At 36.7% G+C, this 15,725-nt stretch overlaps 1 protein-coding gene across 1 annotated transcript in view; it reads left to right on the top strand.

Moving 5' to 3' along the window:
• Cntnap2 (contactin associated protein 2) overlaps positions 1 to 15,725 on the top strand; it is a 1,323,006-nt gene that overhangs the window by 24,962 nt on the left and 1,282,319 nt on the right. The gene's annotated exons all lie outside the window — the stretch shown is intronic.

The following is a 15,725-nucleotide window of genomic DNA, read 5'->3' as shown; positions in this document are numbered from 1 at the left end:
TCCATTCATAGATGAAAATCCCGGAATAGAGAGGGGGAGGTGGATAGGTATTGTTATGTTTCAGGAGACCATGATACTCAAAGTGACATGAATGTGAATGTGGAGAACACCTAACAGTAACGCAAAATTAATAAGAGCTCTTCATTTATTCACTTAACTAACATTTGCTATGTACCTTTATGTGACAAGTCATTGAATTTGAGGCAAAGATAGCATGTCCTACATTGAGAAGAGAGAGAGAGGGACTGCCAAAAATCCAATGCCATCCCCTTAAAAATAAAAGACATTAATGAGAGTTAGTGGTCAAATCTGGCCATGAGATTGTACCAAGGAGAAAGACTAAGCCAGCATCTCAGATTCTAGCAAAATGAAATCCATAGAAGCAGCACCAGACACTTATAATAAAGGTGCTACCTGCTGGAAGACCTCCCTACAGTCCCCCAGGGGATAGAATGTGAGTTGGGCAAGAATGCAGGTGGTGTGCAAAGAACACTGGGTGGACTAAGGGGAAGGGGTTCCGGAGGGAAGAAACAGGCCCTGCATGTGCACAAGCTCTGGTCAGTATTTATCAGACTTGGATCTCAGGCCAATCGAAGACAGCAATGGAGCATTTTCACCTTTGAATCTATAGCACATCATTAGCCCTCAATAAATTTAAATTTAAATAAATGAAAAGCAGATAGCAGGCAGTGGCCTGAGCCTACAAGAAGAGCTGTTAGTACCAGGCATTGGTTGAGAAGGTGCATGGTAAATTATACTTCCTGGAAATATAATTTTAAAGATATAATCATGAAATATTAAAAGAATTGTAAAAGTGGCAGTGAATTATTTAGAAATAGTGTCCCTGCATGCACAGTACAATATTCAGACGGGTGCTAAAATGTATGCTACAAGGAAAGCCTTAGTATAGTTTTATGTGAGCTGCATATTTCCAATAAAGCTGGGATGCAATTTGAAGCTTTTGAATTTCTTCATCCTGTTTCTCTGTCTCCTTGTAGAGCTCCCTTTGATTTCAAAGGTGCTTCATTCCTAGAATGAGAAATAGATGGTGAGAACATTTAATTCTTCTAGGCTAAGGTTTGAAACAGGTTTTTCAATTTACAGATAAAAATTCTACCTTTGGACTTGAACATTGCTCAGCTTTACCTGAGATAAATCCACAGAAGTAGCCTACACCTTCTGACTGCATATTCCCATCACATAGGAGCAGGCACTGTTTTGGAAGTGGGGTGGGGAGGGAAGTGAGGCAAGGAGAGAGAGTGGGGAGCTGCCTGCTCCTCTACTAGACAGAGAGAGCTGTGATAAGATCACTCATGTTTTCTGTAAGAGAAAGCAAAAATTTACTAAAACTACTCTTGGATGCTAATGATTTATTTGCTAGGGTTTATTCATCACACTCATTTTTAAAGGAAAAGTTACTCTGTCCCTGAGATCCTAAATAATTTTAATTCCACACGTATTTATTGGATGTTTCTGACTAGTCTCTGTGGTTGGTGTTGGGAATATGGCAGTCCTTGACCTCCAGGGTTTTCTAATCTGCCAGGAAGGAGAGAGAAATGCATATTTTCTTTTTGAATGGAAAAAAAAAAAGTAGCAAGGCAAAAGATATACAAGTTGCAAAAATATTTAAAATATGATGTTAGTCATGACCAATCCTTGGTTATAGGGGAATAGATATAAGTAAATATAATAGTAATGACATGCATGAAAAGCCTTATTCTGCAATAATTCCCTCTCAGCACTTGGAAATGCAAATCTTACCAAAGAGCTCCATTATATGTCATATAACTACACAATACCTAACTTTGGGAAGAGGTTAAATTAAGCAAAAACACTAACCCTTATCTAGTCAACAGCATTCTTAAAGTGTTAGAATTCCACAAAGTCCTGGGCCCATTATCTCCTTTCACGCTAGTCCCCACAGTACACCTTCCTTGGTCCTTTAAATTCCATAGGGCCCATTGCCATGTTCTGAGTCATCATCCTCTTTGACTTAGGATTCTCTTTTATGTTGCATCTGTAAACCTGAAATGGCCCAAACCTTTTTTTTTTTTTTTTTCTGTTGTACTGGAAACACAGAAATCATGTAGGAAGGTTTTCTTTGGGCTCCTCTCAGAAGAGTAAAAGAAGCACCCAGAGTGTTTAAGGTTTGCATGAGAGGATAAGAAATACTCGAGCCAGTTATCAGCACCAGAGAGAATCTGAACAAATGGCTAATGAGCTGTCAAGCCAGACTGTGGTTGTCTCCATGGTCCTCCTCCTTTGAATTTTAAACCCTAAGGTTAATGGAGCATGGGGAGGAGAAACAGCCATTGTAGACTTAAAAAATGTAGAAAACCCTTTGGGCATAGTATAAGACTGTATAGAGTTAATAGTTAAATGTGGAAACAGTAGAGATTTGCTTGTTGGAAACAAAATGGAATAAATGATGGAAGGAAATAAAGATTGAAGAAAGGGAGGAAGGGTGGGAAAGAGGGAGGAGATACTGAGGTTGGGGAGGGATGAAGATAGACACCAGGGATGGATGTTTATTGGCCTAGCTTGGGGCATGTCCAACACTGAATGCTCTGTGTCTATCATAATATTGATCCCTGGGTCAGAAGCAAAGATTCCGTGACTGTGAGCCATACTATGATGGGTAGGAATAGTTTTCCACAGATAGTCAGGCTGCTCTTACTAGAAAATGAAGGTGAACCTTGGTAGAAGGCTGGCAAATATATCTTTATTTGAACTGTTTTATTAGTTCTCCATTATTATTGCAGACTAACCAAGCTGTAGTATTTGAGAATTAGAATAATAAAGAACAAAAGTCAGTTAAAAATATAGCTGGCCAGAATTATTAAAGCTGTACATTTCATACTTTCAGGTTCTAAGTCAGAAATTCAGTCACTGTCGACACAAGATAGGTCAATCTCATTACGCTGCTTGCCAATATAAATTAGACGGCTTCTCGTCAGTCTTTCTTGCTCTCTGACTGCACACATGCTTGTCCAAAGCTTTAATGGCCATAGGTAAAGCACTAATTACATATTCCACACTAGTAATTACTGTGGCAGAAGTCTTTGTGACTGCTGGGGAGGGTAAATATTTCAGTATTATATTTGCAATGAGAGTTACGCTCCATCCTGCCCTCATACGATAACATGTAGACTCAGAATTTGTTTTCATCTTAATCTGTCTCTCCTTAGGTATACAGTGGAATGAGGAGCCTGGAAGCGGGATTTAATTCTCAGTTTTGATTTTTATCTTTGTCTGTTGACAGATGCCATTCTGGCCAATGAAAGTGAATTCTCCAAATTGTTGCCCCTTAAATAGACAGCTTTGTCTGGCACATTCAGAACAGAGCAGCAGAAAATAATGCTTAAGACAGATTCCAAGCCAAACTTCCTGATATCAAATCCCAGATCTGCCACACACCTGTGTTTGATCTTGAACAATTTCATCTCTCCCTTTCTGTTTCAGTTCTATCTGTGAAGATGGCACAAGCCTAGGACCTATCACATAGAGTAGTAAAACTGACTAACTGGGGTAATATTTTTATAATATTCAGAACGATGCCCAGCACTGGGTAGGCAACACAGAAATGATTATTAAATGAAGGAATGAATTTAAAGAAATAAACATGTAAACATCTCAAGTTTTTAATAGATGTTAAAAGATTTTGTTAGCTAACATTTTATATCAATTAAAATTATGCAAATATTTTACCCCTCACACATCAGATAGAGCTCTAATCTCTAGGGTATATAAAGAGCTCAACAAGATAAGCATGAAATAACCAAATGATCCAATCAATAAATGGGCCACGGACCTGAACAGACACTTCTCAGAGGAGGATATACAATCAATTAACAAATTTATGAAAAAATGCTCATCATCTCTAGCAATCAGAGAAATGCAAATTAAAACTACTCTAAGATACCATCTCACTCTAGTAAGAGTGGCAGCTATTATGAAGACAAACAACAACAAGTGCTGGCGAAGATGCAGGGAGAAAGGTACACTCATACATTGCTGGTGGGACTGCAAATTGATGCAGCCAATTTGGAAAGCAGTATGGAGATTCCTTGGAAAGTTGGGAATGGAACCACCATTTGACCCAGCTATTCCTCTTGTCAGTCTATACTCAAAGGACCTAAAAATAGCATATTACAGCGACACAGCCACATCAATGTTTATAGCAGCACAATTCACAATAGCTAAACTGTGGAGCCAGCCTAGATGTCCTTCAGTGGATGACTGGATAAAAAAAATGTGACATTTATACACAATGGAATATTACTCAGCACTAAATAATAACAAGATCATGGCATTTGCAGGGAAATGGATGGCATTAGAGAAGATTATGCTAAGTGAAGTTAGCCAATCCCCAAAAAACAAATGCCAAATGTCTTCTCTGATATAAGGGGCTGACTCAAAATGGGGTTGGGAGCGACAGCAAGGGAGGAAGATTACCTCTAGATATGGAATAGGGGTGGGAGGGAAAGGAAAGGAGAAGGGGAAGAGCTTGGATGGTGGAAGGAGACCCTCATCATTATACAAAATACATGTATGTAGATGTGAATTTGGTGTCAACATACCTTATATATAGTCAGAGATATGATAAATTATGGTATAATGGTGTATTAAGAATTGTAATACAAAAGTAAATAAATAAAATTTGATTTAAAAAAAATAAAAAATAAAATTATGCAAATATCACATATTTCCCATGGAAAATTTCAAAATTAAATAACTGGAATAAAAAAGAAATAAACTTACAAATGAGACAACTGTTTTCAATTTCTTAATAACCATAATCTTACAATAGTTTTAATTATTGATAATAGTTTAGTTTACATTTTCTGTTTCTAACACAACTAATTATAGCTTTAGTCATATTCCATAGTCTTAGGTATTTTACCAATATGTTACATTTTGAGTTGATTTTATGTTATTAGGTTATGACCCACTGCTAGATATCTAGATGAGCTCTGTACTTTGTCACGTTTTGTGATTCTGGGATAAACATTCCTTAGGAAAGTCTTTGCACATTTTTGTGGGGGCTGAGGGTGCCTGGAAGGGCAACTTCAGAGACCAGGAACAGGAGCACATCAGGTGTTTGATAAGTATTATCAAAATTGTGCCCATGGATGACATGTCAAATTACATTCCTGGTACATTACTGTTTTCCACGGTGACCATCTAAGGAATAGCACGGATACCACTTTACCTGAACTCAGCACAACCTGGGAACCCAGGAGACCTTCTCACTTTCTCTCCAGGACCACACTATTCCCTCTTTCTCTCCTTTTGTCTTCGCCTCCACCGTCTATCTCTACATTGTCTTCCTCTCCTCTGCCTGTCTGCTTTTTCTTCATTAGGTCCTTTTTCTCAGGTTTTAGATTCTGCTGAAAGATCTGCCTCAGCATGCACATTCTTCCCAACACTCAAGGACTTTATTTTAATTTCTAACCAGTGCCTTTCTTCCCACCCCTTTTGTGACTAAGAGTCTCTCAGACTTAAAGGTCTGCACTCTTTTCTCTGGGCCCATCAATTTTTTTGGTGGTATTAGTGCTGGTGGATCACAGAAACCCCAGACTTAATTGTTTTTAAATGTGGAAAAATAGTGTCTTAGAAAATAGCAAAATTATTGACATGGTATTGTTACTGCAGCTACAAAGTTTGCTACTTTCACTGGAGACTTGAGTTTATTACATAAGCAGCCTGCCTTAAGTTTCTTACCATCTCACAAGTATACTCTCTAATATAATTTATTCATTGAAGCTTGCAATTGTGTTTCTGCCTTAGGGCTTTATTTTCATCTCCTTACAATATACAAAATTAAACCCCAAAGACAATAGCATTATATATGTTTCAAATAATTCTTCAATGGATATTTATAATTTCTATTTCATGCAATACAACAAGATCCTGTGCATTGATTGAGAGCACTGTGTGGAATATAAACTAAAGTGTAAAATGTGGCTGAGATATATTTCAACAAAGACGGTTTTATCAATCTAAACTCAAAAGTGCTTCAAAAAGGTTCATGTATATTTTTACAAAGACAGGATTTCTTTTATTTTTATGGTTATATTTCATTGTGTGTATGTGCACACACACACACACACACATGTGAAAACATATACCCTTTTTCTTTATGTATTCTTCATTTGATGGACCTTAGGTTGTCTCCATGTATTGGCTATTGTACACAGTGCTGCAATGCATGTGCAGGAAGAGATGTGTCTTTGAGATACTGACTTCATTTTCTTTGAATACCTACCTAGGAGATGATTGCTAGATCACACGATGAGCCTACTTTTAATTCTTAAGAAGCCATAAGGACTATGCCAATTTACATTCCCATCAATAGTGTACAAGGGCTCCCTGCTTTCCCACACTCAATCAAAATTTTTCTCTTGTCTTTTTGATAATTGCCATTCTAATAGGTGTAATATGATAGTTTGAATTTGCATTTCTCAGATAATGAGTGATGGTCACTTTTTCATATACTTTTTGATCATTTGCATGTCTTCTTTAAAAAATGTCTATTCAATTCATTTGTTCAATTTTAATCATATTGCATCTGTGTGGGTGTTTATAATTGGGTTTCTTACATATTTTAGATGTTAAACCCTAACCAGATAGGTGATTGGAAAAATATTTTCTCCCATCCCATTTGTAGCCTTTTTGTTTGTTTGTTTTATTTCTTATTTCCTTTGTTTTGCAGAAGTTTTTTGTTTGTTTGTTTGTTTTTTGGTTTTGTTTGTTTGTTTTAGGTTCATGTGGACCCAGCTATGTAGCTTTGCTTTTGTTGCCGTGGTTTAGTGTCCTGTCAATACCTCATTGTGAGGACCGATGTCAAAGAGCTTTTCCTCTGTGTCATCTTTTTGGTCTTGTACAGTTTCAGATGTTTCATTTAAATCTTTAATAAATTTGGAGTTAATTTTTATACATAGCATAAGATAAAGGTCCAGTTTCATTACTTTGTATTTGGAAATCCAGTTCCTCAAACACCGTTTGTTGAAGAGACTCTCCCTCCCTGTTGTCAAAGGTTATTTTCTAGATGTGCGTACATTTCTAGCTGGGCTCTCTGTTGTGTTCATTTGTCGGTGTGTTTATTTCATGCCAATTCCATGCTGTTCTGATCGCTGTCGTTTTTATAATACGGTGTGAAATCAGGAAATGGTGATACTCCCAATTTTGTTCTTCCTTCTCAAGAAGGTTTTGGAATTTTCCTTGTATTTGTGTCCTCAGCTTTTTTCATCAATGTAGCCCAGTTTTCAGGATATGGATCTGTCGCTTCGCTAACTGCGTTCGTGTATGTTCATCTTTCTGTACTAGTGTACATTTAATGGTTTTCTTAATTTCAGCTGCTATTTGATGCTGCTGACTTTTCATCCTGCAGCTTTACTCAACTGATTTATTAGTTCTAAAAGCTTTTTGGTGGCGTCCGCAGGGTTATTTATATACACAATCAAGTCCTCCACAAACAGAATCGCCTCCTTCCTTTCTTGTTTGGATGTCCTTTATCTCTTTTTCTTTTCTTTTTTTTTTCATTTTGCCTAGTTTTTCCAGCTAGGACTTCCTGTACCCTGGTGTTGATAGAATTAGTAAGAAGGCTCCCTCTGTCTTCTCCATGACTTAGAGGAAATGATCTCAGCTTCTCATGGTGGAGTGTGATGTTAGCCATGGGTGACATGCAGACTTACCTCTGTTGGGTTACAGCTTTTCCCTCCCTATTTTTCATAACTTTTATCATGAAAGGATGTTAAGTTGAGTCAAATGCCTTACAACAATCGAGGTAATTATTCAATTTTAATCTCTCATTTTGAGATGATATCTCACATTTATGGATTTGCTCATGCAGAACCAGCCTTGCATCCTAGGAAAAATCCCACTTGACCATGGTGGAGATCCTTTGAATGTGCTGTCCCATCCAATTGTCCAGTGTTTCAATGAGGATGTTTATTTCAAAATACTTTGTAATCTTTTCTTGATCATACTTCTTTGGCTTTGGTGTGAATGCTGGCCTTGTAAACTAAGCTTGGAGTGTTTCTGTCTCTTCCTTTGGGCCAGTAGGCGGTGGAGAGTGGGGGCGGTTAAAAGAATTGGCTTTCATTCTTTCTTAAATATTTGGTAGACTTACTAGTGATATCATGTGATTTTAGGTTTTGCTTTTTTCTGCAGGTTTGGTCTCTAATCCAGTCTCCTTACTGTTTCCAATCTGTTCAGATTTTCTATTTTCTCATGATTTAATCATGGTACATTGTATATTTCTAGGGATTCATTCATTACTTCTAAGGTAAAATTAGTTTATTGTTGTAAAAGTATTCTCAGTATCTAGGTTTCTCTCCTAGCCAAACTCTAAATTTTGCAAGAATGACTGGACCTCTCACTTCATTCATTTCCCTATCTTTAAAGTGGGCATAATTATCTGCTTCTTAGGGCTGTATCTCAATATCAAGTAAATAACCTGCTTATGCCTTCCATAAGGTAAATACTAAGCAAATGAAGAAAATTACATGCAAGATTGTTAACATAATGTACATAGCATCTTAATATGTTTGTCAAAATAACAGCAGATCTAAAAAGAGAGTAAGAACTAAATACCAAAGTTTTATGTCCCATGATAAGACAGCATTTGGAGCCTGGCTATAGAAACTCTTCCCTTGTTAATTTATTTTCTTCTGTAATTCATATATCTATTACAGAAGAATACATACACTTATGTATGTGTAAAACTGCATGAGAACCACAAATCACTCAGAACACAAAATTAACATTGAACTGGTAACAATGGCTAGATAGATAAATGATACAAAGGCATAAGTTAGTCAGCTTCAAGTCAAATTTTTCAGACATTTCTGGTAGGACCAGATTGGTTCCCCCAAACCATTGTTTTGTAAGTTACAATGATGCATCCACTTATCAGTATGACAAGATTGTAAAGTTTCTTGAGATTCATAATACTTTTTTTAAAAAAGAAAAATAATGCACGAAAAATTGAAAGAAATTATTTGACTTCATGTTTTTGGGGAAAAAAAAAAAAAAACAAAACTTGTTTTTTAGCTTTTGAACATGCATCTTTCAATTCCCTGACCATAATTTACACTGAAGTCACCAACTCTTTAGAGTTAATCCATAGTAACTAGCATTCATAATCTCTGAAAACATATTTACAAGATGACAAATGCTTTCACCAAAAATTAGTGCTGAATGCACCATTTTATTCTACCTTGCCATTAATCTTTTGACAAGAGTGGCAAATACACAATACTGCATTACTTCATTGTTGAATATGAACAGTTTCAAGAATTCAGTACAAGATGTAAGTTAATGATAGATGTATTCATTCATACAGAAATTATAATATATTTGCAATAAATACAATACCCTTCTATTCCTGCAGCATATTATTTTAAAAAAAAAATGTATCTCCTCCTCAGTGACACATATATTTGTAGTTCATTGCTTAATCCAACTTTTTGCTACAAATAACTGTGTGATATTGGAAATGTACTAAAATTTTGTAAAGGTCATATTTTATTTACTGAGAAAATGACATGATTTGAATAAAGGAGCTCTGCAGTTCATTTCATCTTTAAATTTGCTAGAAGCAAAGCTAGAAGCTCGTTGTGTGTACATATATGTATATATGAATACATGTCACTGCATATGTAAGCACATGTACATACACATACAAATATATATTAGTTTTGGCACAATGTGGAGAGGAGGTCAATAAATATTTTATCAATTTCATTTTGTTTTATACACATATTGGAAAGAGCCCTGTGCTGCTTCTGTGACACCTTTTGAGGACTAGCTGGAGTGGGGGGTGTGAAGCATCCCACACGCCTGGTGCTCATGGGCATGTTCTCTGTAGTGATGCAAGAACTGTGAGAATCATGGTGCTTAAAGACTGAAAATCATAGATACCTGTCTATGAGGACGGTGTTCCTGGGACAGAGAAGAAGTAGAGAGGAGCATAGAAGTGGCTCCGTGTCTTCAGGCTGGGAGGAGGGTGGGAGGGAAGGACTTTTCATTTCAAGAACAAGATGGTGGGAGCAGAGAGCCAGGTAGCATGGACGTGCTCTCAATGGAGGACATGTCCTGTCCCTTACCCAGATGAGGGCCAGTGGTTGCCCCACAGCTATGGACACTGAGACATGTTCTCTGGTCATAGCTTCTGGGACTAGGTGAGGGTGCAGAAGAAAAGCCCAAACCCCTGACTCATGTAAAACCAAGCATGCCAAGATGTGGGTCTGATGGACCCACAGACCTGGGCCCTGAAGGACAGCCTAGTGTGACATCAAAGTGAGGTGTGGGCCTTCTGTGGGGAGAAGCCAGCGTAGGTAGAGTGAGAAGTAAGAAACAGAGATCCCTGCTGCGGCTCCACTCTGAGCAAGCAAAGGGGGACCCGCAGAGGCAATTGAGTTAACACCAGCTGTCGTGGTGGGAAACCTCGACTCCAGGATTCCAGAAGGAATCCAGCAAGTGCCAGCTCATTAGCTGAAGAGCTTATCCTATATAAGTTACATAAAAGGGCATATAATTCGGGAAATGAATTTATATTGTATGGGCAGGGGCAGACATGAAGAAGGACCTAAATAGGAATTGTTGGTAACCGTTTATGCAAGTTGAACTAAAGTCTCTAATACGGGATGGCAGAAGTTTTAGGGGGAAAGGTAGACATCTTGGCTGCTATTTTAAAATTATTATTCAGTTTGGGTCAAGGGAATTTTGAAAATACCAGTATTGCAAAATGAAAAGGAGGAAGAAAAATGAACAGAAATGGCAGAGCTAGAGAAAGAGGGCCAGGCCAGGCAGGGCTTCCGATGCCAAGATGAATGTAAATGTAGAGGAAGAACCAACCATGTCAATGCTGAAGATGCACAATTCAAAATCAAACTCAATTGGATGGCAATCGATTAAAAGTCTCAGAAACTTATAAGAGAAAGAATGTGACACATGGATGAAAAATATGTTCTTGTCTGAGTCACTTTGGTATTCAAAATTTTTGAAAAATTAGAATTTAAATTTAGAGCTAAATAAATATTAGTGGTATTTATATTAGTAGTAGTGTGGTTGAGCTTTTCCATATTTTGTTTCCTCATTTGCTTGTAATACGCCTCTTTTTTTCTCAGGTTCTTTATCAACTTGAAAATCCTTGTTCGTTCTTGTACCAGACAGTTTTAATAGTTTGATGAACTGGCAAGTTCTCTAATGGGTGGTGGGAATGATTCATCTTAAACCCTAAATTCAAATAATATCAGGAGACAATTTTCTAATGGTGCATGCTGCTTTTAGCCTTTATTTCAGTATTAAACCAGTGACACTTCATTAATTTTTAGAAGGATTTGATGTGCCTATTAAGTAGTTCATAGAATCCTCTGACTTTCAGTTTCCTGAGGAGGCCAATCTATTTCACGTTCCCCTCTCCATTTAGCATATTGTTAACATTTTGTTTCTCTGTTTAGCAAAATTACTTTTTTAAAAAAATATTTATTTTTTAGTTGTAGTTGGACACAATACTTTTACTTCACTTATTTTTATGTGGTGCTGAGAATAGAACCCAGGGCCTCTCATGAACTAGGTGAGCACTCTACCACTGAGCAATAACCTCAGCCCCAAGCAAAATTACTTTTGAGAAAAATTTAAAATAGTATTCCGGTATATATAAGTACTTTTTCGTTTTTAATATTTACTTATAAAAATATAACACATTTGCACAGGAAAAGATAGCATGGGCTTTAGGATCAGACTTCTGAGAATTCCACCTGATTTCTGTCCCTCTGGTGCTATAGGCAAGTCACCTAAACTATCTGAGATTTTTCTTTTAACATATATAATGTTGGTATTTTTATAAATATCACTTTTACATCTATTGCTATAAGTGGTCATTAGTTATTTATGGAAATCTGACTAAAATTTAGCATCTTTGTTATTTCAAAAGATCACAAAATGAGACAAGAAAAACATTAAGAAATAAATAAAAGAATAGATAAGATTATATGGAGACTTTTTGATTCATGGTTTTATACTCAGTGTGCAAAATATTTAGTTTCATTGGTTAACAGTAATAAAGTAAAAACCAATGATAAAGTATCTAACATTATTAATGGAGAAAATTTTTTAAAATAATAAATAGAATTAGTAAAGAATTCAGATTTTACTCTGAAACAATCCTGAGTCACATTATTTATAATTTTATCTGTGATTACTTAGTATATTTTCAGTTTCATATTTTGCTCTGAAATCACTTGAAAAATCATCATTATTATCAATATTTAATCACTATTATTAATTTTACTAATGCTACAAAACAGTATATGTAATTGTTTTTTCCCAAGTTTCTTGCCTTTTCTTTACTTATGAAAATTTAGATGTTCCTTGTTTCAGTTTATTGAATAATCATATAGTAGAAAAGTAAACATATCTGTGTAAAAATCTACTTTCCTCTGAAAAAGGGTAACAAGCCATGAGAGTTATTTCAATAGGAAAAAAAAAAAAAAAAACTCCAACCTTGACCAAGTGGAGCTAATAGATGAAGGACATGATTACACTTTGACTCACGTGAACTGTGTCATCATATTGTATCACAAAACACATAAGGACCTCTTTCTCCTTCTAGGAAAGTTTTTATGCTTAGTTATCATGGTACCACATATTCTCCTGGTTCCCTTTCTGCCTACCTGTCCTTCCTTTTCCTTTTCCTCTAAAACATTATCAAACATTAGCATGTTCCTTGGGTCCTGGATTCTCTACACATCTCTCACTAGGTCATTTCATTTAATATCGTCTGTAAAAACCATTCATAAAGGAATGGGGATGTAGCTCAGTGGTAGAGCACTTGCCAAGTTTGTGCCAGGCCCCCTGAGTTCAATCCCCAGCACTGAAACACACACACACACACACACACACACACAATTATAAACTTCTTACTGGAGATGGTGTTGTATTGTATTCTTGGCTCTTGTGTCTTTGCATGAGAGGATTTCAAGAAACCATGAGACTTGGTAAAAGTGAAGCAAAATTTTTACAAGGGAAAGAAGAGGGGAAAAGACACTCCAGGGAAAGAATGGGTCTTCTCAGAGAGGACAGCAATAACTCACTCTTTCTGAGACTTAATGGGGTAGAAGGGGAGGTTTCTGGAGAATTGCACCAAGCACTGTCTGTTAGCTGTTGACTGACAGTAGCATGGTATCAGTCAGGTAAGTCCCTGCTGCGAACGCTTCTACCTAAAGGCGGCCCTCAGTCATTAGGCTTTGTGAAGGTCACAGAGGCCCTCTTTCATCCAGTCTGGCCTGGAACAGGGTAACTTGTGTTCTTTTTATTGGCAGAGGAGTCTGGACCTACACTCCTCAGCCCTAAGAAGGAAGAAGAACCCTGGAAATAACAAGCTTGTTGGTCAAGGGTTTGTAGCTTACTGTTCTCTCTTAAACTCAAGCTGGCTCAGAGTGGCCTGTGTGAGCTGCTTCAAAGGAAGAGTCAGAGTTAGCATGAAACTCAGTGTTCACAATGAATGCTCAACTCCCTCTTCTCACCGCCCGTGTCTGCTTGCTACCTAACAACTGATGGCTCCAAATCTCTGATTTCTCCGAGACCCAGGTTCATGTATACAACCAATTTGGAATCTTGCCTTGGATATCTACAGACACCTCCAATTAAGGCTGACACACCACTCTTGTTCTCCTTCTTCAAATCTGCTTCTCTAATTGTCTTTTCCATCTCTTCCCAGTGTTAGCACCAACACACTCCAGGTTTCTCAAGTCAAAACATCTAGAAGGAATCCTTGATTCATTTTCTGCTTTTACTATGGCCATGACAGTCTCCCTTCCTGTTCACTGACAGGACCTTAAGCCAATCCAACATTTTTTATTGTTTTTCTCTTTTTTTGTAGTGATTAATTATTTATTCCAAGGATGGCTTTTATTCACCTGATTGGCTTGTTTTTGTTTGCTTTGGGATTGCTATTCAATATCTTTTTGCTTTTTCATGGTCCTAAATGACTTAGTATAGGGCTGGTATCCATTCACAGCTTACTTGGTGGAAGTTTGACTTCCTATAACAAATATATTTTATAAGCCCTGTGGTTATTACAAAGATTAAATTCTTGAGGATTTAAACAAAAACCACTTATTTATCAAGTGAATATTTTAATTTCTTGCTCCTTCATTATATGTCATTAAACATCAAGTAAAATGGGTAAAATAGAAAAAAATATTTTTAAACTTAATTAGATATTTGTTCAACCTGCCTCTGACTCAATGTTTTGTTCCTACAGTCATGGGATTTAAATATTTATTAATGAGATTTTTTGTGAATTAGATGTTAACAAAATAGTGAGAGCACTACTCATCAAAGTATTAATTTTAATGATAATGTGTCTTCTTATTGCAAGGTTCCTCATCAAATACAATGATAGCATATGTTTTCTTTTAATTTTTATCATGGCCAAATCAAAATATTGAGGCTTAATTAGTTGGATCCCATATTCCATAATGTCATAACACTTAGATTTACAAGTAGGTTAAAAACCAGTTTCATCCCAATTCTAGTCTAACATGCTTTCTACTATAATATGTTATCTTAATCTCAGGTTATAAATAAAATTATAGTTTAAGAATCAAAATTAGTGACATGGTAGTTACAAAGATGTGGGAAATTTTTCATGAATGCAAAAGATGTTGGCTCTATTAAAGTGTGCAGAGAATGTGGAGCCTATCTTGCTTTGTTTTAATGGGACTTTCATCTCTAAAATTCTATCCTGACACAATGCAAGATCAGCCAGTTCAGTCTCACATTATAGAAGAAACTATTCAAGAAAATCTTGGTGAGGAGAATTGATGACTCCACTGTATGTATGAAGATATCATTATATGTCATTTAATAGAGGATTTCCCTAAAAGCAACTGCACCATCAGCCTCCATATCTATGGGTTCTACATCCAGGAATTCAACCACCACAAACTTAAAATAGGAAAAAAATTGTGTCTGTATTACACATGGGAAGACTATTTTCTTGTCCCTATCCCTTAGGCAATGCAGTATAACAACCATCCATACAACTTTACATTGTATTTGGTATTGTAGGCAGTCTAAAGAGGATCTAAAATATGGTTTTAGACAACTTTTTAACTGCTGTGACTAAAAGACCCAACAAGAAAAATTTTAGAGATGGAAATGTTTATTTGGGGCTCATAGTTTCAGAAGTCTCAGTTCATCGACAACTGGCTCTATGCTCTGAGCCCAACATGTGTCAGAACACCAAAGCAGAAGAAAAATGGCTCAGAACATGGGCACCAGGAAGCAGAGAGACACACACTGCATACCTCAAAGGTTTACCCCCAGTGACACACGTCCTCCAGCTACACCCTTCTGCCTGCAGTTAATAGCCAGTTAATCCCTATCAGGGTTATAATGCAGTGATTAGGTTAAGACTCTCTTAACTCAATGATTTCACTTGTAGGCTTTCTTGCATTGCCTCATACATGAGCATTTAGGGGACATCTCATATCTAAACCATAAGAAATATATACGGGGGTTATATCAGTTACATATAAAAATGGTGCTCTTTTAAGTAAGGGACAAGAGCATCCACAAATTGTTTCCAGAGTGGGTCGTGGAATCCATCTCCTGTGGATACTGAGGGATGACTGTGTTTACAAGTTCCATCTGCCTTTATCACTGTTTTCTGGTGTTGTTTCCCTACACTTTCAGAGCCTAGGCAGGTG

The sequence above is a fragment of the Marmota flaviventris genome, chromosome 1 (assembly GCF_047511675.1).
Source record: "Marmota flaviventris isolate mMarFla1 chromosome 1, mMarFla1.hap1, whole genome shotgun sequence".
NCBI lineage: Eukaryota > Metazoa > Chordata > Mammalia > Rodentia > Sciuridae > Marmota > Marmota flaviventris.
Note: the sequence above shows the minus strand (reverse complement) of the source record. Positions and strands in the feature narration are given on the sequence as shown.